Below are 23,790 nucleotides of genomic sequence, written 5' to 3'. Positions count from 1 at the left end.
AGCAGAAGAGACAATTCCCTGATTAGTTTACTAAAGTCAATATAGGGGAAAGAACAGTTCAGCTAACTGGAAGGATGGTGGAACCAATTGATACTGGTATAGTAGAGGAACCAGTTTGTTCTGAAGAGTACCCACTGGATCAGAATATTGATTCAAAAACGAATGGACCATCCTGGGATTACGCGGAAGAATCGACCAAACGAAAAGGAGGCGGACCAAACTGGTTGCTTCGAGACGACCAGGAAGTAGAAGAGTGGAACCTAGGATCAGAGGAAAGCCCTAGAATGATCAAGGTTAACAAGCACCTCACCCCGGCAATGAAGGAAAAGGCACGGAAAATGTTTCAGAACTATAAAGATGTGTTTTTCTGGGAACATGCAGATCTAAAGGGAGTAGATCCTGAAGTCTGTCGGCACCAAATACCACTGAAACCGGATGCTAGGCCAGTACGATTGCAAAGATACCGGATGAACCCCAACTATGCAAAGAAGGTCAAGGAGGAGATTGATAATCTTCTCAAGGCTGGGTTCATTACGGAAGTGGCAAGCAGTGATTGGCTATTTCCCATAGTCGTCGTTCCCAAGAAGAATGGAAAATTGAGAGTTTGTGTCGACTATAGGAAACTAAATGCCCAGACTATTAAGGATCCATTTCCCTTACCTTTTACTGATATGTTGCTTGATGAGATCGCAGGATATGAGATGTATAGCTTCATGGATGGTTATAGCGGCTATAACCAGTTACAGATCGCTCCTGAAGATAGAGCCAAGACCACTTTCATCACTGAGTGGGGAGCTTTCATGTATCTGGTGATGCCTTTTGGCGTGTGCAATGCACCAGCTACCTTTCAGCGGTGTAAGATGGAGATGTTTAATGAATTTCTTCATCGGTTCCTCACCATTTTCATGGACGACTTCACTGTCTATTTAGATGAGGAACAGGACATTCTATTCCTAGAAATGGTTTTCAAACGGTGTCAGGAGAAGCGGATTTGTTTGAATCCATTCAAATCTGTTTTTCTAGTCTGGAAGGGATAGCTACTGGGACATGTGGTTTCCCGCAATGGAATAGAGATGGCCAATGACAAAATACAGTGTGTTCAGCAAGCTAAAGCACCCAGAATTGCTTCCAAGTTGAGTTCTTTCTTGGGTTATGTGAATTTCTATAGAAGATTTGTACACAAGTTTGCTTCTCAAGCAGTACCACTATATGAGCTTACAAAGAAGACGAGTAAGTTCAACTGGACTGCTGAATGTGAGGAGAGTTTCCAGAATCTGAATGTAAGGTTTCCATTGTTGTGATACACAATGCCCCATGGATAATAGTGAATTTGAGAAGAAGGACTCTTTTTTTATTGTAAAAAAGTAATCTCAATATGGCTAGATTAACTTGATGTTGTGAGATTAAATGGGTAGTTGAAGTCCTTTATGTTATAGAGGTACAAAACATTGTGTGGATATTCCTTCCTCATTACAAGTACCCGTCACCCTTGGCCCACCAAATATGTTACCCCTAAAAATATTAATCTCGAGATGTTGAGATTAATTTTCTTGAACATCTTGAGATTAAATTTTTTATAGGTCAATGTGTCTATGGGGGCACCATCCCCCCCCCCCCCCATTTGTCAAGACAAAGGTCCTAAGCAAATCTAAGTGGGCAAGGCCCAATGGCACAACCACACACGGACAACATGCACGTGCGCTCACCCTAGGCCAAGAGCTATAAGTATAGGGAGGGTCACTCACCACCCTAAAGGCCTTTGGACTTCTAGTGGTATCAGAGTAGGTGTGGTCTTGAGGGACACATAGTCGTGGCTTTTGCATGAGAGTTTGCATGACTTTTGAAATGTGGATAATAAGAGGGGCTTACACACAAGTAGGAGGGCAAGGTTAGGTGAGAAAAACAACACGACTATGCATCCATAAGAGATTTCTCTATTGCGTTGAAGCTTTATCTTCTTGGGAGAGCTCAAGCAACACCTATTATGTGAGTTGAGAACTCTTCTTCTTCTTCTTGCACTGTTATTCATTGTTCATGCCATAGCTATGAACCTTTGAAGATTTTGTTTACACACGAATGCCCCTTCAGGGGTTAATTAAGTAGATGTTTTGTTTTTTCCACCCCCTACAAGGTTTCTACTTCCGCACAAGCATGGCTCCAAACACCTTCTAAAGCTCAAATCTCTTTTAAAAAAATTAGAGACACCCTTTAAGAAGCTTCCAAAGAGCGGCAAGCAATTAAATTCAAGAATATATAGTTTTAAAATTGTCTATTTGTGTAGCACATCCGTATTTTGAGCAAAGCAAGCATGTTAGCAGATCACCCGCTTTTGATCAATCATCACTTTCATTTCAAGGACGAACACAGACATGGCAAATGTGCAGGCTAAGGAAAGTGAAAGTATTCATGACAACCATAGGTTTGTTGATACCCAAGAGTTTAACACTCTTCTCTGTCACACGAATCAAATGGAAAATATTTTGATAGCCATTTATCTAAACTCAATTACACTCATGGAGCTAGCTAACAATTTCATGATACAGATGGCCAAGGACCGGCCACAAAATCCAATTGTAGCCAGACAATGGGCCGACAAGGGCCACCACTATCCAATCTCTTTTGGTGGGGCACAAGAACGAGAAGAATTCATCTATTCTTGATAAAAGGATCTCAAGCAATTGATGTATAAAGGCAAAAACTAGGAGAGAAATAAAGATTCTATGAATGCATTTTTGCACAAATGGACCGATATCCAACATCTACCTGCAACTCCATATGTATTCTATTCTTTGAAAATGAGTTTAGCACTTGAAGAAAATGCCTACAAGTGATGGATGTCATTGAAGCTAGACAAAAATCTTACAACCTGGCATCGATTCCAAGTTATGTTCCAAAAGGAGTTCATTCCCAACAACGAGGACAACAAGAATTTTCAAGCTTGGGATGAGGGTGTAATGTATACATCTCCTTTGACCAATTATATTTCTTTCTATATAGAAGTGATCTCAAGTTGGATAACCTCAAGGAATTCCACAAAGTGCAAGTGTCCTAAATAGTCAAAGCAAAGATTACTCACTTGCATCCTACACCTTTGGAAGATGCTATTGCTAAAGCATTAGTTTATGATGCTAATGAGAAAGTGCTATAAGCTAAATGGCTTGTAGATAGTAGATAATCACTCATTTTCTTAACAACAACCATAAATGCAAGGCATCTTCAAATGATCAAGAGGCTTCAAGTGTCTCTTTGACAAGAATACCAAGCGGGATTGTCCTTTGAATAGAAGTATAGAGTAGGACAAGGCCAATGGAAATAACAAAGAGGCAATAAAAGGTAAGGACAAGGCATAACACACATCCAATTACTAGATTTACAGGAAGAAGTCTCTCACTCCACAAAAGTACATGAGTGTTTTCATACAAATTCAATGGTAGCAGCTAGTGGGTCCACATGATTTAGTCCATCTTTTTGAGTATATCAAATGGACACAAGGTGCACATACTTATGAATGATGGGGCAACTCATATATTTATCAATTATGCTTTAGCGAACTGATTGAAGCTCCCACAGAAGAAGAGTACACACTGTTACACATTATCTCTTATGCAAGGAAAACGCTCACATGTTAAAGATACTATGCTTAAAGATGTGCCACTAGAAGTCTAGAGACATCCAATGAAAATTGGTTGTCAAGTTATAAAAGAGTTGATGTAACTCTAAGGCATGAATGGCTAGGGGGATTTTTTTTGGCGAGCATTTTTTGCAAGTGCTTTTTTGGAATCCAACGAGAATATCCCAGAAAGATTTTGTCTCTCTTTCAACCCTTGATATTTGAGGATCCGCTCTTTTTTCTCTCTCCCCTCTCTCTATCTCATAGATTTCTTTCCTTGGCAAACACACATTAAACACATACACTCTTTCAAATATTATAATTTATATCAAGCTTTTAGTTTATCCACCAACACAACTCAATCAAAGATTGTGATCACTTGAGCAATAAAAGTTTCTCTATCCCCTTGTCTCTTGCAAAGCTTCCTTTTATGAAATCTCTCTCTCTCTCTCTCTCTCTCTCTCTCTCTCTCTCTCTCTCTCTCACACACACACACACACACACACACACACACACACAAGGACAAGTATACACCCAAATCATTTAACACTAAGATTAGTGTTCACAACAAGAGAAATTTAAGGATTTTTAAACCAAATAATCCAAAACAACTTTGCCAATGATCCAATACCATAATAATCCAAACCAACTTTGCCAAACTCAATACATGGTGAAAAAGGGAGTCACAAAATTATCCAATCATTGGGCTTTACTCTAAGTTTGGATATGTGTGTTCATGTCTAAGAGCATTGAAGACAGCTACATAGCGTAGCACAGGCTGATGTATAAACATGTTTTTATTTTGGCTCAATCCAAGCACTCTCAAGAAAATGAAGTACAAGTGCTTTTACAAGCCAAATAAGATTTTTTTCTTGGTTTCCCTATTAGTGAAATCGGGGCATGTGCAATATGGCTCATCCTTCATGTGCACCTCATACACCCCCACATGTTCGTCTCCTGCATGAGACTCCACCTTAAAGACTTCATGTACAGTATCTTAGATGGATTTCTCTTCAATTACCTTAACCTTCAAACCAAGAGCCAAACCAATTTTATTTGTTGCCTCCTTTGAAATGAAAGTACAAAATTTGACTCTTATACCATTTCTTAGTATTGAACCACTACTACTTGCTTTTGTTAAAGCGGAAGAGGAATCACCTCCACCCCTAGGAGGAGTCCGCATTATGGTTGCACCCTTTTTTTTTTCACTTGTCTCCACTTGAAGTCCTCCTTCAAGCAATATCTCAACCTCATCATCTATAAGATTTGTTCGCAGATCGATCAGCCAAATTGTCGATGGAGGAGTTAGCCTTGGATCTATGCTATGATCCACCACATAACAATGAATAACATGGTTGGGACAAAACCAAAACCATTGCCTAAGTAGCTCAGTTGTATGCTTTTTATACCCCTCAAATGATGGTGCAGGAGTCCCTTTGCTACATGCCACTATATTTTTGTCCACATCTTTTTCCACCACTGGGGGTGCCACTACATGTTACATGTCTATCGAGAGGGGTTATTCTTATTGCCCACATAGCTTCATTGATCTTTTTTCCAAAACACAAACCTTTGCCTTGACTTTAGAATTCTCACTCCCATCTCCAGTCCATGAATCCTCCCTGAAATTGATGGGCTGTACAATCATGTGTTTTTGCATTGCACTCTGGTCGATGCATAGAGTCATCCTCAACATCAATCACAATTGAATGCCCTCACTTGTGCCGAATGATTTCTTTGTCTCGTTAAAGAGATGTGAGAGCTTTATACATGGGTGTTCTAGATGTTGCCTCATTGACTACTCTTATCACTTGCACTTGACTAGGGGAAACTCTCTCCTTAAGTCTCTCTAATGAAGGATCCTTTCCACTATGTTTACTTTGAGAGTAATAAATTGCCTATTGTGATTTCAAAAGTGTATTTCATTTGTGGGTTGGGGAAAGAAGAGTTCAAAATGACCCCCTTCAAAGTGTCGGAGGTTGCACGCACACACATCAATCATGTGGAGTAAGTATTCTTTGCTTTTGAATGCATCATTTTTCTTTCTGAATTGTCTCAGATGGTATCGAATGAAACATCATAGGAAATGTTGTTTGGTCGACATATTGGCCAAGGGCAATGTTTCCATAATGGAGGCATCTATTCCAACTCAAGAGAAGCCATTCTTGCAGTGGCTAAGAATGCACATTTATTGGTACCAACTTGAAAGGTGGGTGTAGTAACATTAGAGTACAGGATCATATTTATTAGTGCAATGTTGCAAATGCTTGAAGTGCACGCGTATATTGATCTTGGCGGAGAAGATGGAGGCCGAGAACTCAACGGTGAAGAATATCCACGCATGTACTGCACGCAATTATGGCCTATCTCTTGAAAAGGCAGTGCAGGCTTTTTGACAAGAGCACTTCGACAAGGATTTTGTGTATTGGAAGAAAACCATATGAGCCACACAAAGAGATGAGAGTGGGATCAATCCCGACGAATATAGACAAGCTGCATGGTTAGGATACATGGAGAGAGTGCACATGGTTCTTAGACTATGTGGATGGTGAGTTCCCCAAAAGAGAAGCCGAAGAATACAATGATAAGTTATCTTCTCCTTATGTAGCCATCGTTTTGTTTTGACTTGCAACATTATATAGGAAGGTTAGGGGGAAGGACAAAAGCAGAAGTGTCACCATCAACCAATCAACCTCCTGATGCCCTTTCTCCTAGCATGGCTAAGAAAGTCCAAACCCAAACACAACAGCTATCGAGGGCAACCATCCACTTTCAGTGAGGCCTTTCAAACCATTTGCTTTCTTTTAACTAGTTAAGAAACACAACTATAAGTCAATGCTTGATGTTTAAATGAAATTGGCTCCCAACAATTAATTACATTTAAGATGTGAGGTAGTTTCGCTACACTCGAACTCAAAAATGTAAGAAATTGGGACTGTTGGAGTGGTTCCCATACATCTTGCAGTCCTCGCTGACATAAACCATCTATGAAAGACACTTATGGATCCAAAACGTGGTCTTGAGTTTTTTGAAGCTGTTGGACACTCGTTCAATCTTTTTACAAATGGCTTAAGGGGGTCAATATCATGAAAAAATACCTATCACGTGGGTTCGACAATAGAGATTATTTTATTCTATATTTTCTCAAATGTTCATATACAAAAGGGTGTTGAGAAAATGAACTTGGAAAAAAATTAACAGATTGAATAGAAAAAGGGTCTCTTCTATTGGTGAAAAGTTCATAGGTAAGGGCTTTTATAAATAGTCCTTGCACGCACATGATATATAGGTCTTAGATACAGTGACCCCCCCCCCCCCCCCCCCCCAGCAAGACGCATGGTCTTATGCATCGCAGTAGCCTCCGAGTGATCAGTGTCTTGGAGGGGTGCGACTTGTGTGGGTGGACCTACTGACACATTGCAAACTTAGCGCTAGTATTGGTGGCATCCCCCAATGGAATGTATTCTCTACCAAGTCGTTGCCAGTGTGTATAGCCTAGCTACAAAGTTCTTATTGCTAGATGGTGCAATTGTGGTGGTGTGTCGAGCAAGTAGACCACTTGGCACTCGTCACCGAGGAGGCTCGCTTCTGCAATTTTCACCATCTTCCTTCAGATATTTTCATACACATATGCTGTTATAGAAAATTTCACGGATTCAGGAAGTTCTTAACCATTACTCTACGAAGTTCATGATAGATATTGGTGTGTTTCCATTTTAAATGTAAACCATGTTGCAAGTTGAGACCCGGTGCTAGTTTTGTTCACATGTAGATCTAATGGGCTTCCAGTTGTTCCATCGTACGATCATTAGAACAGCCGAAAATGATGGTTTTGATGCCGATAGTGATATGATCCGAGAACCATTCCCAGAGGCACCATGGACACCTGACGACATTGGAGCACTCTTTCGGCCCAGTGTGGAGAAGAGCAAGTTCTTTGCTCGGTAAGTTGAGGACTGGTTGAAGTCTCTATTTATAATTGTCATTGCATTGTCCACTAATGTATATGTTATTCTATAGGTGGTTGTTGGGTACATTCACGAAGGTTGGAGACACAGTTTTGAACTGTCTTAATGAATGCAGTGGCTTAGCAAGGAATTGTGAGCGTTTGCAACAACATTGCATCAGCATCGAGCAAGATCGCATATTATTTTTGGCATGCATTTTACCACAGTAGCAGCTTCCTAGTGGGCTAGGCTCGACTCTTTATTCGGGAGACATTTCATGTTCAACACAATCACAACCACCCACATTGGCTTTACCACATCCCCAAGAGTCCATGGTGCTGTATGTTCCACCCTCAAGTAGACCACCATTTGTAGTACCAGGTTGGCCATACCCCGGTCAATCACTCTACATGCCACTATTTCCCTCTCTACCCATGGGGCACCCACCTACACGCGTGCCACCAACACAAATGCCACCAGAACCATGGCCACCAGGAACCTGAAACCCATGTTGTATTGTTTGTTTTATATGTACTCCTTTTCTATGTAATTCCACCTGCAGACTTGGTATTTATTCTTCTCACTATATTTAAATTTTGCAAGGGATTACTCTTTATTTTTCTAATTAGTGAGGTTAGGGTATTCATGATGTTAAATAATCCTTGGTTTGTATGCAATTTAACCAAAGATGCTTAATTTTGAAGTGACACTTTGTTGAATGTTTTATTTTTTAAAAAAATCAAACAAAGTACATGGTACAAATGGTCTTAGAAGTAAAGTCACTTTGGGTTTTCTATAATGGTCTTGGAAGTAAAGTCACTTTGGGTTTTCTATAAAAAGCCAAAAATTCACTACTATCATTCATTCACAAATTTCTCAATGTTCTTTTTCACAAACTTCTCTTTTAGTATTCTCACGTTCACACATTCACCATGCCAAGGGGAAACCGTGGACAACGTGGGCAAGCCGCTCAACGCGGACATGACTCTTAGTGTGGTCCACCACTCCCCCATGTTGACCCCATTCAACAATGTGCACGCTAAAACATTCTTAACAATGTGTATGCAATGAATAATTTATGTGCAACACAAAGTGCACTCAATGATGCCACAAAGTCCCTATTCAATGTCATGTATGAGCTTGATGAAAATGCACAGCCAACCAAAGAGGATGTTAAGCAAGTTGCAATTTTTGTCCACAATGCAATAATGCTTTGGGGGGAACATGTATATCGCACCCCACAAGAGTGTGCAGCCTTCGAGAGACATGTGGAGGCTTGGGTAGAAGTGTGGATGACATGTGGAGGCTTGAATAGAAGTGTGGATGACATACATTGATTTGCAAAGTGAAAAGACAACTCAATGAAGCCAACAATGAGGACGATGACGATGACAATGACATTGACAATGATAATGATGATGATACTAGCGACGACAACAACTAGATTTTCCCATTGTAAGCTAGTGTTCGAACAATAAGCTCGTGAACCGATAAGAGAATATTGTACTATTTTGTTTCACTCCATTTCTATCTTATTGCAATTGTTCTTTTAAGATGTTCACTTTCAAGCCTTTCAATATTAGTTCATATGGGTATGTTTCACTCACTAGTCTTTCAATGTGTTCATCCTTTGATTTATCAGAGCAAAATTGGATTTGATTATTTTGGATTGAAAACCCTTAAAATTTGCTTGATGTGAATGATTCGGGTGTATCATTGTCCGGTTGGTGGGTAAAATTGTTGCTTGACATAGGTAAACGAGTGTGAGTGTGTGTGTGTGTGTGTGTGTGTGTGTGTGTGTGTGTGTGTGTGTGTGTGTGTGTGTGTAACGATTTGGGTGTATTTTTGTGCTTGTATATGTATGTGCATGTGAATGAGTGTACATGAGAGACACGAAAAAGAGGGACATCTGTAAATAATGAATGCATTATTTACCAAGGGAAAAATTCTATGAGAGAGAGAGAGAGAGGATAAGGAGAGAGAAAAAAAGAGAGGATCCTCAACTTCAAGGGTTAAGAGAGAGAAAGAATCTTTTTAGAATCTGCTCATCAGATTTCAAAAAACGCTCGCCAAAAAATGATGTCCGAGTGGCTATATAGCTTAAGACCTACTTTGAAGAGTAGTTATCGACATAATACTCCTTAGTTTGAGCCTGATGATAATCATGTTTTACTTTTTACAGAGCGACATGTCCAATCTTCTCCTATAATATGTATAGCTGAGTTGCAGCTACCGCAAAAAGCAAAAGAAATAGAGAATATCTATTTGTGTTATTGCTTATCTAGCTTCTCTGTACATTACGATAAAATTTCTAATTTGGTTTCTCAAGGTGATGAACTTCAATCCAATTTTACGCGAGTATAATGTTTTTTTTTTAATGATTAACATTAGGGTCCAAAGAGGGAAATATAGCAGTCAATCAAACAGTAAACCTATAAGAAAACCAACATATAGACTTTAGTCAAAGTGAAGCCAAGGAATTATAATGCTTATCTAGTGGAGTATATCAATAAAAGCTTCATTGGACCCACTTCTTTTCCATGGGCTTCTTTTCCATGGGCATCCCCACTGCTCTTGGTGAAGAAGAAGGATGGTTCTATGCACATGTGCATATATTATCAAGCTCGGAACAAGATTACCATGAAAAATAGGTATCCTATGTCCAAAGTTGATAAGCTTTTTTATCAAGAGTTGAGGTGTGGAGAGAGATTTTTGAGGGAGCTTTTTTTCATATTTATGCTCAACTGAGCAAAAATAAAAAAAAGCTCCCTCAAAAAGCTCCAATTTGGAGCAAGCCTTTAGGAGGTAGATTTTTTCCTTCTCTCTGTGAATGTGTGTGTGTGCCCCCCCCCCCCCCCCCCCCCCCCCCTTCTCTCTCTCTCTCTCTCTCTCTCTCTCTCTCTCTCTCTCTCTCTATGGTGCAAAGTTTGAAATTGTGTTTGACCATGAAAGCATTAATTGGTTTATCAATCAATCATATTTGATTGGTCAAAATACTAGATGGGCAAAGATCCTTCAAGAGTATGATTCCTCTTTATGGTATCACAAAGGTCAGTACAATGTGGTATCTAACGCTTTAAGCTGAATGTAAAAGATCAATGCTATCGTGACGGGATAGGTCAACGTTGTCAACCTTTCAAGCCGTTCATGCGCCTCAAGTTTCGTGTGCTTCATCATCTATCGCATCTCGTGACTGTCCGAAGTTCATTTAAGACTTCATGGCATATAGTGTGGTGCCTCCCCCTCGGGGAGGGGGGGGGCGAAAGGGCACGGGGTTTACAATGAAGCCTTAGGCCTAGGATCTACGATGCGAAAGCCCACGTACATATCCCAAGGCCCCCAATGTGTCCGATTTACAAAAAGTAAATTTAGACACATTTTATAAATTCGGATGTGGAATAGAGAGTTCAAGTTTACTTTTATATGCTTAGGTTCCAAATTGACGCGAAGTTGTCCGCAAGATTTTTTGAGCGTATCCATACACTTCGAGATGCGCGTGTGGATCTCCCAAGTTTCATCGTTGATCCCATCGCTTTTGGGTCGTAAAGACCATGTGCCCTTTAGTGTCCCCCCCTCCAACCGACCAATTGACACCCCGCTTTTTATGTGGGATTTATGGTTCTCAAAAGTTGAGGACGGCATGATTGATTCTCCGTCGTTCGATCTCGGATGTAATCCGAAGTGAACACCAACTGAACTCCATTAAAGCAAACATCTAATGAACTTATTGTGAACACCGTGTGAACATATTGTAAAGCTACGAAATACCATGTGAACACGCTTATTCCCAAGTGTGAATGACATATCTAACATACTAGTATGTGACCCACGCGTTGCTGCGGCTACATGTGTGTCAATTGAAGCAATGTTCTCCTTCCCTTCATAGGGAGGCCAAATGTGGGCAAATGTCTATGATTCTCATGTGAGCTTTTATAGCTCTTTAATACACTTGTGCATCAACCACCACTATAACTACTTTCTAGATGACAATGTATGATAACACACAAAGTCTAAGTGCCCTCCACATTCACATCAACCAACCACAAATTTATCTTTTGGATCAACACTATGTCTACCTTTTCGAGTGTAAGATCAAACATCAATGAAGTATAGTTACTCTCCACATTCTTATGGATTGACCAAGGACAAATCTCCTTCTAGTTGATCATGCCAAGCTCCAAGATACTCCTCCTGATCATGGAAAGTGTGTCCCCCCCTCCCATCTTTCTCTTTATCTGGGTGTGTGTGTGTGTGTGTGTGTGTGTGTGTGTGTGTGTGTGTGTGTGTGTGTGTTTATGTTAAGTTCAAGAATTATCAAGTCGATTTGAGGTCTCTTGGGAATGAATTAAGTAATGAGATCCCTTTGCATGATGTCTTGTCTTAACATCATATGTTTCTCTCTAAGGAGGCAACGAATTTGCGATTAAGCTAGAGACGTAGGCTAGAGATGTCTCCCTCACACAATTGATATGAGATCCCGGTGAGTGGTAGTGGCCCTCTAAATAGACTAATAGAGAGCTGGTATCCTTCTTTGGATATAGTGTTTGCATTGAACGACGAACTCTTTAGATGCATCAGCATCCCCTCTCACCATCCTTACCAAGCAAGGCATTGGTCATGATAGCAACTCTCCCATGCTTCTCTCGTGTAGTTTTGGTCTTGCATTTGGGGCATCACAGTCAACTAAATCATCAACTGCTATTTGTTGGCACTTGGGATGCATGTACTAGCCATGACCCAACATGCCAACATTACACCACATAGTAGTAAAAGAAACTTTGCCATTGGTATGCACAACTGATTTGGTGAGCAGTGTGCCATTTTCTTCTCAAAGGAAGTATTCATGATGGGTGTGTGACCTAGGGGTGATTGCATGGCTATAGCAACTTTGTCTCTATATGTGGGTAAATTTCAAAGTTTATAGGTTGGATTGCACTCAATCTAGCTAGCATGTACACTTGCATCTACCAAGACTTGTCGCATGGATGTTGAGGTCTCTTGCAATTGATCATAAACAAGTTAGTAATATAAGGCGCATATTGTTTGTTTGTGTACATTTGGCACCATTGGAACCTTAAAATGTGACGGCAATGAAAGCAGAAAAGTTCACTCAATCGTTTCTCTTTGTAAGAGTTTTGGACATCGTGCTAAAAGAAAGGGCGTGCTACAAAATACACACACACACACACACACACACACACACACACAGATGCATGTTCAACTTTGAGAGAGCAGACTGCATTCAATCCTTCACATGCTTTCCCTTACCCATATTTTATACCATAGCAGCCATTTGGCTTAACTCCCGCTCCCTTAAATGTGAGACAAAGCATTGAGGCACTACATGGAGGGGAGTCTCTTTTTGTACGCGAATTACATCCCTTAAGAATTTGAGAGTACGATCAATATACCCTACATGAGTGCTTAGCTTTTGCTCACATCAAACTTGCTTTACCCACATTTTTGCCCATACCATGGCCTACATACCTTTCTCTCCTAGCCACCTCAAGGATTCAACTTGTCAGTGGCCTCCCTTATATCCATAGTCTTCAGGCATGTTACATATTGTGCTCGGTCACATTGTTCAATCTGACCTTTAAGGATGATCTCTCTCTCTCTCTCTCTCTCTCTCTCTCTCTCTCTCTCTCTCTCTCTCTCTCTCTCTCTCTCTCATTAACCTTTGAGGTCACTGTGATTGTTTCTATGATACTAAAAGTTATGTCTCCCTCTTCTTGTATAAGTATGTGAGCATGCAAGCCCTTGAGTTCAAGAATCAACGTTCATTGCTAAATTTTTTAGGTCTCTTGTGATCTTCTTCTTCTTCTTCTTCTTCTTCTTCTCCTCTCTCTCTCTCTCTCTCTCTCTCTCTCTTCCTTCTAACTTGCTATGCAACATGACAACTTGTTGCCAACAATGTTTGGATTGGATAAGGTTTCCCTAAACTTATAGCTGAGAGTCGAGATTAGTCGGTCTCAAGATTAACGGGTCTCAAACCACGTCAGCAGGAAGAAAAACATCTCGCTCTTTGTCTCTCTCTCTCTCTCTCTCTCTCTCTCTCTCTCAGGTTGCATGTCTAGTTTGTAGTATTAAAATGAACCAAGTGAGAGGCCAAGAGCCTGGTCATGTGTACCAGCGAGCCTACTTTTTGCTCGGTCACAAGCTGGCTCTTCTCTCTCTACCTATCTAATCGTGATAGTTAAGACCCTCAAAATGGGCATAGCCTTTCACACGGTTGAAAGGTAAAAGATACACATTACACATTATTCTCGAAAACAAAATAAAATGAAAAGGAAATAAAATACAATCAATAAAAGAAAAAACACACTAAAAACTAAAACAAAAGAACATATTAATGCCTTCATTAAAAAATATAGATTTAATAAGCTTAGAGAATAATAAATCAATTTAATAATTTAATAAAATGAATCTTTGTGGAGTTTTTAAATAAAAAGGACTCTTTAGAAGTGAAAGTAATTTTTTTAAATAAAAAATACTTCACACAATGGATCAAACTCTTATTAATACTCTTCATTTGTTCTAAAAAACACTACGGTAAAACCTCTAGTTTAAGAAACTTTAAGCCAATGTTGGGTGCGTTTTTTGATTGTTGCAGAGTTTTGACTTCTCTCTAGTGCGAAATGTAGATGGAGTTAAGGTCAAGCTGTAGCAAAAATTTGAGGAGCTATCGCGTCTCTGGCAATACGTGTGACAGTGGAAAAAGTTTCACTTTGTTTAAAAAAGGGCTTCCCTCTCTTTAGCAGGAACTTGCTCAAGATTTGTCTCATCACTCAGTCAAATCAAGCATTCACCGGTTTTCTTGACTTGCAAACAAAACTGGAAGGCTATTTAGCCATTCCAAAGTGACCAGGCTCTAAATATAAGCAAAATGACATGGAGGTAGTCCTGCAATAAAGGCACATGCATGGTGGCAGCCCTACAATAAGAGATTGTAATCATCATTTCTAGGGCGAGACAAAGGGTCCACATTAGGTACGCAGCACCAAGGAGGATCCAAATGAGCAAAGGATTGCTAACTCCAAGACCAAGGCCAATACCCTAAATTGGCAATGATCATCCTCCAATACAATCATATCATTGTTCTGGAAAGATCATTATTTTAAACATACAAAATTGCTTTCCTTTAATTTTCCAAGAGAAAATTTAGAAAATCAGGTTATTTTACAGGTTTTTACACTATTTTTCTCTATTTTGGGATGGAATTTCTCCTTTTCCCCTTGCCCTCAACCGGCATTTTTTAAATTGAAAACGACATGATATTAAGCTGAGACACATTTTTCCCAAACATTGAATTAGAGACCCGCCTTGCACGACCATTGCCGTGAGCAATGTAGTAGGAGGCAATTGAGTTTTTTTTGGGGGGGGGGGGGGGGGGATTCTCTATCAAGTGCCAAGCCCCAATCAATGGCACTCTCTCTCTCTCTCTCTCTCTCTCTCTCTCTCTCTCTCTCTCTCTCTCTCTCTCTCTCTCTCTCTCTCTCTCTCTCTCTCTCTCTCTCTCTCTCTCTCTCTCTCTCTCTCTCTGGTCTCGGCTCACCCTGCGTGGCCTGGTCTCGGCTTCCTGCGCGACCTGGCCCTGCGTGGTCATCTGCGACCTTGCCCGATTCCGCCTCTGTCAACCTGCTCGGCAACCTGCCTTGCCCAATTCCGCCCCCGTCAGGCAGTTCTGCTCGGTGGTGCCCTGCTCCATTTCACATTCGGCAACCCGCCTTACCTCACCTTATGAACCGAACCGCCTTAACCTTTTACCTAAGGGGTTTGTGTACCTAAGGGTCTGTGTGAGTGAAGGTGATTCTCACCCTTGCCTTCCGACCTCAACCACAAGAAAGTCGGCCTTAACCCCGACCTAAGGTGACTGTCTCGAGAAGGAGACTGACTCGAGAAGGTCCCAAGCAACTCACCCTTGGCATCCATGGCTACCCGGGCCTCGTCCCGAGGTAAGCTCAGCTTCGCTGGAGTCGTAGCAACACCTCCCAAGGCAGACAACATCACCCGCCTCCAAGCCGAAGTCGAAAACCTCCGTAAGGAGAATGACAAGCTGAAACAAAGGCTTACAGTTTTCGAAGCTCGGCTTGCCGCAATAGAGAATCGCAAGGAGGAGGAGCTGAAGCAGATCGAAAACAAGCTCACGAAGGCAAAAGAAGAAGTAGAGACGACCGTCACAAAGGAGGTCAAAACTCAAATACAAGAGGTAATCTCTCACAGGCTCGAAGATCGCGTGGCCTCCACATTACATGAACAGCAACGACAAGAGGAAATCGCCCTCAATGTTCACATTGGAGGGCTCCCAAGCGATTGGAAAGGGGAGGGAGACCTCAGTCACGAGTTATTTGCCCGCATCCAATCCGCAATCCCCATGGTACAGTGTGATCCGGCAACCCTCACTTCTCTTACACACGAACCTCGTACCAATCATGCAATCTACACCTTCAAAACCAAGGCGGACCGAATCAAATTTCTTGAGCAATCAAGGATTCTCAAGGACACCAAAATATGGTTTGCAGAAGATCTTACACCTGCACAACTCAAGCAAAAGAAAGTAGAACTACAAAAGGTGCGAGAAGCGCGCGCAGCAGGGAAATGGGCAGTCTACCGAAGAGGTAGAGCCATTATTCAAGAGTTTCGCACTCCCAAACCCGCTCCCTTCACACCCCTTTCTGCATAGATTTTATTCATCTTATTATCTCTCACCTTCTTTTTGGACCCTCAGTCCTTAACTGAGATGTATCCCCAAAACCCCCCACGTTTGTAATGTTTTGCTTTGGGTCCCATAGGTCATATTTGACCTCCGTGGACGATAATACAATCTATCTATCTATCTATCTTTTGAACAGAAATAGACACACACACTCCTTAGTAGGATTGAATGGGATTGGCCCCCCCTCTCTCTCTCTCTCTCTCTCTCTCTCTCTCTTTTGAACAGAAATAGACACACACACTCCTTAGTAGGATTGAATGGGATTGGTCCTCTCTCTCTCTCTCTCTCTCTCTCTCTCTCTCTCTCTCTCTCTCTCTCTCAGACACACACACATACACAAATGCAACAAACAATGAAGACGTCTCTCTCTCTCTCTCTCTCTCTCTCTCTCTCTCTCTCTCTCTCTCTCTCTCTCTCTCTAACACCTGCGACAAACACGGCAGTGCCGTAGAAAATGAAACCTGATCTCTTTGTTTCAGACTTGTGATGTGTCGCATCTCTCTTTCTCTCTCTCTCTCTCTCTCATACACACACACACACACGCACACATACACACACATGCACACGTTCGAGACGGACCAACTTATCAACGCGTAGCACAACTCGCTGCTCGTTATTTTCTCAAGCTACTGAGTAGAGCCACCCTTTACAAAAACAAAAGTAATCACCCTTCAAAATTGAAGGATAGAGTGAAACACCATGGCCTTGCTAAAGAGTTTAAATAATTTATATATATATATATATATAGTACTAAATATTGTGACTTTTTGAGAGAAATGAAAATTCAAAATTAAGTCTTTTCATTTTCTAACATCAGAGTGCTTGCTACTAACCCTTCACTTTGCTATTTACCCTTCAGAGTATACTTTGCTACTTACCCTTCACTTTTACATTTCAAACCAAATGACTTTTGATTTACCCTTCACTTTTATATTTCACTAGTAAAACGGTGTCGCCTTCAGCGGCGGCATGGCCCCTCTTACTCTCAAACCTCGTGCAAAACAACTCGTACCATTGCAATCCACCATGCCAACCCTTGTGGGCGTGTACGCTTAGAGAACGCAAGCACAGGTATAGGTAGCACCACAACAGCGTGACATAGAGAACATCTACAAAGACACACCCGCCTTTAAGGTGTGCTACCAGGAGCACCTACAACTCTCTCCTAGCCATGGTGGTGAGAACCTTAGCCTCGTCGGGTTCTGCACTGCCCGTCATCCATGCAACGGGGCCGGCTCCATGGGATCTGAGAACTTTGGAAGGCATTTATAACCTACAAGAGCATGCATGCACATCTTGTGATTCCCATCTACACACACACGCGCTTGCTTGCCCTTCCTCCCTTTATAGTGTTCAAGAAAAATCATTTTTCCAAACATACTAAAGTCCTTTCCTTGAATTTGCCAGCACAAAATTTTAGAAAATTTGGTTTGTTTGTGGGTTTTTATACACTATGTTTCTCTATTTTGGTGTGGAATTTCTTCTTTTCCTCTGGACCTCAACCGGAAATTTTGAAATTGAAAACGGCACGATATTAAGCTGAGACACATTTTTCCCGAACAATATCTCTCTAGCTACTGCTTGGCAAGTAAACCCTAAGCAAATATCGAATCCAAGCTCACGTCCTTGATCACTCCCATTGAAGAAAAGAAATCGCTTATACGGTATGGTTGTGAAAGTGAGTGGGAAATCGAGGCGCACTGGCTCCAAATATCAACTTATCAAATGCAACCACAATGGCCGTCCACACCACATGACATGCTAATTGTCCTTAGCCAAAGCTCTTTGATTAATCGTTGTTCAATAGCATTGCTTCCATAACCATTTTTGCTCTTATTGCGGGTGTATTTCTTTCTCTCTTGTTGTTGCTGCTGTGAAGCAAATGCTCAAGCAGTTCTTGTGATGACCCTCACAAAAGCAGACCAATTGCGGTGCAACACGTGCAAGAAAAGACGGTGAGAAAATCATCCAATTAGGTCACAAATGTGGCAAGTGGAAACTAAAAAAAAGCTTCCAAGACCTGGAGTCCTCGACGCCCACATCCAGCCATAGCTGCCTCTGCGCGTTTGTGAGTTTGGATGAGAAAAATGTCCTTCATGCTGAGGGGATGCAGGATATGAACGGCGCAGTGGTCGGATGCAAGTGACCATGCCTTTCCTTGGACTCAAGATTTGCGATCACACGAAGCAAGCAACGCTTAGGCATCTCCTTCAGTTTCATCTTGGCCACATCGGCCAACTCCTCTAATTTCTGGCAACGGTCAAGCATCTCCTTCGATTTCATGTCCACCATGCCGGCTAGCTCCTTTTCTCGGTTGCCGCTACGTCTCGCCCTTGCGTTTCTTCCTCATCTTAATGTTTTACCTTCTAGTACGGCCAGCGGCCGGAGGCTGCCTCTCTCTCTCTCTCTCTCTCTCTCTCTCTCTCTCTCTCTCTCTCTCTCTCTCTCTCTCTCTCTCTCTCTCTCAGCAATTCCATATCCATCTACTTCAGTCTTGAAGGATCAACCATCAAATCTACGTTTTGAGTCTGCTCGACAATCGTCGTTGATCACCTCAACGTAGGAGGCAGTGCTGGCTATCCAATGTTGAGCACTGCTAAAAGAACTCTCTCCCTCTCTCTATAGAAATCTCTCTCTCTCTCTCTCTCTCTCTCTCTCTCTCTCTCTCTCTCTCTCTCTCTCTCTCTCTCTCTCTCTCTCTCTCTCTCTCTCTCTCTCTCTCTCTCTCTCTCTCTCTCTCTCTCGTGTTCGAGGAAAGTGTGCCTCGAGTGTTCAAGAAAAGTGTGCCTCAGCTTCTAAGGCCTTGAGCACGTTGAAAAACCAAATCAGCCGATTGAAGGGGGGAGAAGGAGAAAACTTGCTTAGAAAATTTTTAAAAATAGAGTAAAATTGCAATAATCATGGATATTTTACCTCAAAGGGAATTTTGTATGTTTGTGGAATTGATTTTTCCCGTACAGTCTGCTCTCCGTTGGTAGTAATCTCTCTCTCTCTCTCTCTCTCTCTCTCTCTCCCTCTCTCTCCCTCTCTCTGCTCTAGTTGGAACTTGGAGGATTTTTGAGACTGCGCTCCCGGTTGGCTCAACTAATGCACTAATGGAGAGACCATAATCTCCCTCCCTCTCTCTCTCTCTCTCTCTCTCTCTCTCTCTCTCTCTCTCTCTCTCTCTCTCTCTCTCTCTCTCTCTCTCTCATGAATGCGTAGGAGTGCATACGGACATGCCATATACGAATACTCGTGTGATGATGCACGGACGCAGGTACGCTTGCATGGAACCAAGCCAGCTTCAAGGCTCCCTGTCACGGTCACGGTTCACTGATTTGAACTTTGTCCTCAGTGAGCGGTGGCAGTGAGTAGCGGCAAATACTCCTTGCATTCGAAGTGCGCAGGTCGGCCCAGGCAGTGACCACTCTCTCTCTCTCTCTCTCTCTCTCTCTCTCTCTCTCTCTCTCTCTCTCTCTCTCTCTCTCTCTCTCTCTCTCTCTCTCTCTCTCTCTCTAGCTCAGACAGTCTCTCTTTCTCCCTCTGTCTCGCTGTCCATTTGCGTCACTACTGGGCTTCAAGGAACATTGCCAGAACTGAGTTGTTGTTGCCACGTGTAGGGGGAGGGGGGAGCCGGAATCCCTCTAATTTGTAGTGCGCAGACCGGCCCAGGCAGTGACCACTCTCTCTCTCTCTCTCTCTCTCTCTCTCTCTCTCTCTCTCTCTCTCTCTCTCTCTCTCTCTCTCTCTCTCCCCCTCCTGCATTCGAAGTGCGCAGGCCGGCCCAGGCAGTGACCACACTCTCTCTCTCTCTCTCTCTCTCTCTCTCTCTCTCTCTCTCTCTCTCTCTCTCTCTCTCTCTCTCTCTCTCTCTCTCTCCTCCCTCCTTGCATTCGAAGTGCGCAGGCCGGCCCAGGCAGTGACCACTCTCTCTCTCTCTCTCTCTCTCTCTCTCTCTCTCTCTCTCTCTCTCTCTCTCTCTCTCTCTCTGTCTCTGGCTCAGACAATCTCTCTTTCTCCCTCTGTCTCGCTGTCCATTTGTGTCACCGCTGGACTTCAAGGAACATTGCCAGAACTGAGTTGTTTGTTGCCACGTGTAGGGGGAGGGAGGAGCCGGAATCCCTCTAATTTGTGGAAATTCCCAAAATACCCATCAAAATTTAAAAAAATTCTAATTTCTAATTTATCTGTTTTGGTCGGATTGTTCAAGATTTTCTAATCTTTATTCCTTTTTGATAACTGAGATCCATTTTTGAGTGCTAGCATCTCTCTGCAACTCTGTTGCTTTCTCTCTCTCTCTCTCTCTCTCTCTCTCTCTCTCTCTCTCTCTCTCTCTCTCTCTCTCTCTCTCTCTCTCTCTCTCTCTCTCTCTCTCTCTAGTCTCCAGTCACGCAGTATTCGAAAAAAACCATTCATGAATTCGCCAAGAGGAAATTTAAAAAAATAAGGTTCTATTTTTCTCCTTTTGCGCTTGGTCTCAACCGGCATTTTTGAAATCCAAAATGGCACGATGTTAAGCTGAGACACATTTTTCCCGAACACTGCGAGTCCAATGCTATTAATCGCCTATGCGCCGCTGCGCTCTCGAGGACCTTAATGAGGCCGGCCCAGGTAGTGACCACTCTCTCTCTCTCTCTCTCTCTCTCTCTCTCTCTCTCTCTCTCTCTCTCTCTCTCTCTCTCTCTCTCTCTCGGGCTCAGATAGTCTCTCTTTCTCCCTCTGTCTCGCTGTCCATTTGCGTCACCGCTGGGCTTCAAGGAACATTGCCAGAACTGAGTTGCTGTTGTCACGTGTAGGGGGAGGGGGGAGCCGGAATCCCTCTAATTTGTGGAAATTCCCAAAATACCCATCAAATTTAAAAAATTTCTATTTCTAATTTATCTATTTTGGTCGGATTGTTCAAGATTTTCTAATCTTTATTACTTTTCGATAACTGAGATCCATTTTTGAGTGCTAACATCTCTCTGTAGCTCTGTGTGTCTCTCTCTCTTTCTCTTAGGAGTTCCTCTCTCTCTCTCTCTCTCTCTCTCTCTCTCTCTCTCTCTCTCTCTCTCTCTCTCTCTCTCTCTAGTCTCCAGTCACGCAGTATTTGGAAAAAACCATTCTTGAATTTGCCAAGAGGAAATTAAAAAAATTAAGGTTCTATTTTTCTCCTTTCACGCTTGGTCTCAACCGGCATTTTTGAAATCCAAAATGGCACGATGTTAAGCTGAGACACATTTTTCCCGAACACTGCGAGTCCAGTGCTAGTAATCGCCCGTGCGCCGCTGCGCTCTTGAGGCACATTTTTCCCGAACACTGCGAGTTCAGTGCTATTACAGTGCTATTAATCGCCCGTGCGCCGCTGCGCTCTCGAGGACCTTAATGAGGCTGCGAGGATTTTGAGGCTACCAATCTCTCTCTCTCTCTCTCTCACACACACACACACACACACACTCTCTCTCTCTCTCTCTCTCTCTCTCTCTCTCTCTCTCTCTCTCTCTCTCCCCCCTGTGCAGTGTTCGGGAAAAATCATTTTTTCAAACATACAAAATTCCTTTCCTTGAATTTGCCAAGAGAAAATTTTAGAAAATTAGGCTACTTTTTGAGGGTTTTACACTATTTTTCTCTATTTTGGGGTGGAATTTCTCCTTTTCCCCTTGCCCTCAACCGGCATTTTGGAAATTGAAAATGGCGTGATATTAAGCTGAGACACATTTTTTCCGAACGCTGCCCCTGTGTTGCTTGTGTCACTGGGTGCAGGGCTCCCTCGTACACACACATACACACCACCCCTGGTCAGCCTCAACACGCCAGTGGTGCATCGCGCGTGCCAAATCACTCACGACCTGAATACTCAACCGTCAAATAGTCACCTAGCAGTGCGCACTGGCTCCTGAGTGGCATTGGCTCCGTCTTCTCTCTCTCTCTCTCTCTATCTCACACACACACACACACACACACACACAGAGCACGCTGGGCTGCAGGGCACAATCCTGCCAGATGAAGCAATTGTCGACACATGTCCGGGGGGAGGGGCCGGAATCCCTTCCCCCATTATCTATTAGTATAGAAACGAAATGTTTCTTGAGGTTCTTGAAATGAAGGAGAGAGTGACACATGGATGCCCTCTCCTTCCTTGAAAATTTTAAGCTCAATTATATATAGTATAGATTATAGTATACTCTGGACATCATACCAATGGATGCACAATAGCTTAATGATTGGGTACGTGGTGGGTTCGAGGCTTGGAGACACAACTAGGGTTAGAAAAATACATTTTCCCTAACTGGTGAAAATAAGGGCAAACTTGAAATTTTTCTGATTTTAAGGTCAAAATTTGAAGCTTTTGCCGGTAATTACATTGAAACTTGTGTAAATATCTAGGTTTTCTTGAAGGCAAGCTCAAAATCTATCGGAGATTCTATAATTTCAACCGCTTGAAATACATTGGACCTGGTTTTTTGGCCTGTGGAAGGCCATAGGGTTCATTGTGCAAGGTTGTTGCAACAATGAGACCGTTAGATTCTTTGGTTGGATGAGTGCCACATGGCAATGGTCTTTGTAAAATAACTTTGTTGTCCCCTTTTGTTTCCTTAGATCACCTTATTGAGAGACAAGTGTCTCTAACGGATTCAAAAGTCTTGTGAATAGAAAGCTAAAACTTAGGAATAGAAAGCTATTTTTCAAGGCAGCAGTTACTTTGTCTACTTTGGCTACATGCTTCAAAATGACTTTAGAGATCAAAACATTAAACAAAATATTTATAAGAATTTGATCTTATAATGAAGTCTTCGAGAAAGTCTTTTTGTTTAAGCGGCAAGTTTCCTCCTTATACAAATACAAAATGGAAATACTAGGCTAATCTCGATTTTCAATCGACTTAAACCTAAGTTCAGACACACCTTTCTCAAACACTGAGGTATTGATAAATGATTCTCTCATTTTAGGATTAAAAAAAAAATCATTTCACTAAATTGTTTAATTATTTTCTATGCTTATTTGAAAGCATTAAAATATTCTTTTGTTTTGATTTTTAATGTATCTTTTTATTTTACTTCTTTTTTGTTTTATTTTGTTTCAAAATACTGATGTGCAATAGCGAATATCGATTAGAAGAAAATGAAAAAATGGCTTGATCGAGACTTACCTTAAATGTTATTTAAATTTTATAATATTAAATGAATCTTTTTATTTTACCTATATATGAACAATATAATTTTATATTAAAACAATACAATTGCAACACTGATTAAGACCTACCTTCGATAAATCTCCCCCCCCCCCCTTTTTTACCTTCAAGAGGCCATCGTGAGTCCTCAGACTCCTCACCTTGTTTCTAGCACTAGACACAACCGACCGCCCAATTTGTTTTGGCCCATATCGATTGTGCAAGTGTGCACCATTGGCCCCCCCCCCCCCCTTTTCAAACTTGAAAGTGACGGGCAGGCACGTTAGATCTAATGCACGGCACGTTCTTGCTCTCTCTCTCTCTCTCTCTCTCTTTCTCACACACACACACACACACAAACACTTTTCGTTTTCTTTGTAACACT

General features: G+C 41.9%; 1 pseudogene; it reads left to right on the top strand.

The window, feature by feature from the left end:
• Window positions 1-15,487: 15,487 nt before the first annotated feature.
• LOC147447668 (uncharacterized) lies at window positions 15,488-16,292 on the top strand (annotated as a pseudogene).
• The last annotated feature ends 7,498 nt before the right edge of the window (window positions 16,293-23,790 follow it).

Source organism: Adiantum capillus-veneris, chromosome 11 (assembly GCF_014529385.1).
Source record: "Adiantum capillus-veneris isolate H3 chromosome 11, ASM1452938v2, whole genome shotgun sequence".
NCBI classification, from domain to species: domain Eukaryota; kingdom Viridiplantae; phylum Streptophyta; class Polypodiopsida; order Polypodiales; family Pteridaceae; genus Adiantum; species Adiantum capillus-veneris.
The sequence above is the reverse complement of the archived record's forward strand: the minus strand, read 5'-3'. Positions and strand labels throughout refer to the sequence as shown.